The sequence below is a fragment of the Uloborus diversus genome, chromosome 4 (assembly GCF_026930045.1).
Source record: "Uloborus diversus isolate 005 chromosome 4, Udiv.v.3.1, whole genome shotgun sequence".
In the NCBI taxonomy this organism is placed as follows: Eukaryota; Metazoa; Arthropoda; class Arachnida; order Araneae; family Uloboridae; genus Uloborus; species Uloborus diversus.
The window spans coordinates 40290023-40294597 of NC_072734.1; the positions used below are offsets into that span (position 1 = coordinate 40290023).

The window sequence follows — 4575 nt, forward strand, 5'->3', positions numbered from 1 at the left end:
GAGCTGTTCAAATGAAAAGGAACCAAACGTCACAACAATGTAGCCGTTAATATATCTGTGTATGCCGCTATGGGAAAATGTAGCGAGACTTCTAGGGATTCGATTGGAGTGTCCAGCGTGGATCGAAGCATGCGCGGACACTCGCATGCGTAGGAGGCGGTGGCTCTCACAAAGATCGCCGTCCAATAGACTGTCTTTTTCGACGTATGAGGTCCGCTACTTGTTAAATTCCTTGAGCACAGGAGAATCATTAGCTCCGGTGTCTACTGTGAGACACTTCAAAGCCTACGCAGGTTCATCAAGAGCAAAATACCAGCGCTGCTCACGAAAAGTGATTCTGCTCCGTGATGACAAGCGTCCACACGCCTCCAGGGTCATCCAGGCGGCACTGACTAAGTTCAAGTCGGAGCAATTTGACCCTCCGCCCTACAGCCCGGACATGTCGCCCTGCGATCTATGTGTGTTTAGTCCTTTGAAAAAGCCTCTGAAAGAAAAGCGCTTAAACTCGGACAACGAACTCAAGGACACTGTGAAGGACTGGGTCTCCTCACAGCCATAGACATTCGGGAAACAAGTATGTTTCGGTTAGTTATCAGTGGGATCGTTGTGCTCAGGCCTATCGTGCATACTTTCAATAAAGTCTTCATTTGACCCCCGCTGTATCGATTGGTACCTTTTCTCTCGAGCACCCCTCATAGTTGACTTATGAAATGCAACGCTTGATTTCTTTTTTTTTTCTTTTTTTTTGTGTGGCACCCCATAAAAGAAGGCCTTTAGTGTAACAAATATATTAATATTTATTTGTTTTAAGCATTTAAATTGATATGATTATTTATTCCAGAATTTTTTTTTTTTTTTTTGCCAAACTTTATTTATTTTTTTTCTTTATCATGTCAGTTGTAGGTGACAAAAGCAAAAGGAACCCCATATTCGATGCCTTTACCTCAAGTATACTATATTCTGAGTTATTATAACATCCTCAATGCACCCTAGCCTGTAACATTTACGATGCAAAAAAAAGGTGAGCGATTGCAACGGTACTGCACTTTCATCAATTGTCTGGGCCCTGATCACTAAATCTGAAGGGGCCCAATGACCAGTACCACTAAATGCACTAAAACTTTTTAACTATTTTTTTAAGTAAAAGCTCAAGATCATTGGTACGCCCCTACAATATATCCAACAAGTTCTTACTTCCTAATCTTCAGAGTTCGTCAGAAAAACGTAAATAAACGAATTAAAAGCCGAGTAAATTGACAGGAAATCTAGTAGTATTTTTTGGGGGAGGGCGACCTGAACTGAGGTTCAGGCTCTGGTCTAAAATTCATCATACTCGGGCCTTGAGGCAGATATATCGGTCCTCTACGACCAATCCATCGTTATTGAAACACTATTAAGTTATTTTACATACAGAACAAGTCCAGTGAAGTAAAGGAGGAAACCTAGGTTCACAAGCCCTAGTCTAAAGTTCATCATAGTCGGTCCCTGAGGGCAAGGTATAGGTCCTCCATGACCAATCCAGTGTTCGGGAAACCCTCTATTATGAAGTTTTACGCATAGACCATGTCCAGTAATGTTATTGGTAATAAACATAATTCTTGGATTTATTCATTCTTTTCCAGAAAACTACCTTTCTTATCGCCTGTAGTATATTTGTTGTTATTAATGTTCAGAACGGTAAAGCTACTTCCCGGACACGCTGCTGTATTATTTATACTTTGTACTCTTCGACGCGTGAAATCGATAAATTTTTCTTCCAGACATGGGATTTGTGTATTTGGGCGAAACCCTGGAGTTGAACATGGCGCGCTTCTGCGGGCTGCCTTATGAAGGAATAAGGTACCAGTGGCTGCTGGAAAGCGACAAGGATTCGAGCACCTTGCCGAGCAACATGAAGATCAGTCCATCAGGGAGTTCTGTGACAATTTCAGAACTCCGGAAGGAACAGGAAGGGGTGATCGCTTGCTCGGCCTACACCGGGTTAAGAGCCTTCGTGGCCAAAAGAAGGTTCCTCATCAGAGAGATAAGTGAAAGTAAGTGCAGTTTATTTTCGGAAGCGATTGCATTTTCCTATTCGTGCCAACTAACATTATTAACCTGAATGAGGAAATTTCCCCATGTTAAATCCTAGCGAAAATATATGGTTAATTTTAGGGGTGTATCGTTCATGAACGAACGAGTCTTAAAGATCGAGTCCTTAAAGATTTTATAGTTCTCTCTCTCTCTCATTTCATTACTTATTCATTTGTTTATTTATTTTAATGTCTTAATATTACTTTCATTTCATACACATACAACATCATTTTTGTTTTATTTTTCCTGCGACCATACTGCATTCACTTACAGATATGGTATTTCAATTTAGAATTAATGCACTATTTCACGTAAATTCACAACTTTCATCTTCTTCTTTTTTTTTTTTTTTTTTTTTTTTAACGCTAAAAATGTCTTATAGGTCGACATTTAGAGTTTTTTTTATGGTCGATTTAGCCAATTTATTCTATTATACAGTGTGCTCTAAAAATAGCCACACCTTTTTGTGATAGAAAAATGCAAGCGTGGTGACATATTTTAAGCTTACATATATTTGTTCAAAATAAGCTTCATTTAATTCATACAGCCTTTCAAGTGATCAGCCTTTGAACACTTTCAGCGCGATTATTTAAAGGTAGTTCAGGAGCTGGGCAATAATGCTTGCTGGGCATAATCAAGGGGTGCCCCCCTAAGACCAAGGGCGCAACCCCCCTAAATATCGCGAAGACCCCCCCCCCCAAAAAAAGCAAGAGCCTCCCCCACAAAATGAGAAAATACCCGTCATAACAACCCCCCTAAAAATTTCAATGGCGCACTCAGCGCCATGACCCCCTCCCCCTCAGGTGGGGGCGCCTGGTATAATGCTAGATTGAATTATCGTTACTTCGGAGATACGAGTTATCGGATACGATATTATTAAAACTGCCTCATCCTGCAGGTGACTAACTGAAACATGACACATAATTATCAGAAAAGGACTTTTTTAGTTTTGGTTCTAACTGCAGTTAAAAATAAATATAAACAAATATTAATATTGACTATTAATGATATTAATTGCTATAACTAAATCAGTTGAGACACACTTTTTTTTTGTTCTACTATAAATTTATTTGATGTTTGTAAAATGAAATTGTTGTCATTCACATGCATTTTTCCCTCATCGCACATTGGTCTCTTTATTATTTTGGGGTCAACAGACACCAAACGTTGTAAAACTTACTGTTGTAGAATATGTGAAAAGTGCTATAAAACTGCAGATAATGGAAAAAAAAAAAATTCGCAGCAAATACCTGCAATAAATAATTTCCAAAATAATTTTTAAACGTGTAATCACTGTTATACTAGTATTTATTAATTGCGTGCTTGCAGAAATTTTATTCGCGTTTTCTTTTTCTTTATGGTTTTATGGTAGATTAATATTTGTAAAAAGCAGAGTTTTAAGCAGGTTAATCCACTCGGTAATATAAATAAATAATCGATTAAACCTTGATGTAAAAGCAGCTTCGTTTATCGATTTAACAAACAGGTATAAATTGTCGGATTATACAACTGACGACAGTGGACAAAAACTTTCGTCCGCGACAGGATTCGAACCTGCAATCTTCTGATTCGAAGTCAGACGCCTTATCCGTTAGGCCACGCGGACCTACCAGTTGTAGACTAGAACTCTTTCAGCTGCAAATATTAAGTACTTGCTTGGATTGTGTTGTCACCAATAATTGTTTTTCAGAAGAGGAAATTTAGAACTATCATTTATAATGTGATTTTTTTTTTTTTTTCCCACAGAAATATTTCCCTGAAAAGGAAATTACTGTTATCATTATCATAAAATTTAGCCTATCATTTTATTGAACAAAATTCATCAGTGCAGATTCTTGACCAATAGCATAAAAGGTCTGGTTTACTCTAGCATTTCTTAAATATTGGCCCATTAATTAATTCATACAGCAAAATCTCACTGCAACGAATGACAAAACAACGAAACATCCGTTTCAATGAAACAAATGCTCAGCTCTATTTAAATTGCTATTTCATTCCTTGATTTCCATTACAACGAACAAAATTTGTTATCTCTTGAATTTCGTTTCGTTGTAACGGGATTTTACTGCGTAAATTCATCTTAAATTATTTATGGTACTGTTAACTCGTTCGTTTTTTTAAAACAAGTTTTTTTCTACTTTATCTTATTTTAAACTAAGAGAAAGAGAAAGTTGAGCGCAAAGTTTATCTCTGCAAATGTTTGACGCCATAATATTAAAAATTGGAAGTTTAAAACAAAAAAATTTTTTTTTAATTCACAAAGTGCTCATTGTGGTGTCGCCATCTACTGGCAACATGCAAAAGGAAGATTGAATAGAATGATAGATATTTTATACTTGTATTTAATAAATTCCGTCAATATTTTCCTCCTTTAGCTCTAATAATATTTGAAGTAAAATTAATTCTCTCTTTGAAACTCAATTTCTACACTTTTCACCATTAACATTTCCCTGTATGTCTCATGAATTCACGTTTTTTACACCCTTTGAGGGTGATCTTATG

At 37.0% G+C, this 4575-nt stretch overlaps 1 non-coding gene across 1 annotated transcript; it reads right to left on the bottom strand.

Annotated features, from left to right (window-relative positions):
* Positions 1-3606: 3606 nt before the first annotated feature.
* Trnar-ucg (transfer RNA arginine (anticodon UCG)) lies at positions 3607-3679 on the bottom strand. Its single transcript has one exon. It is a non-coding gene; the product is annotated as a tRNA-Arg (tRNA).
* Between the last annotated feature and the right edge of the window lie 896 nt (positions 3680-4575).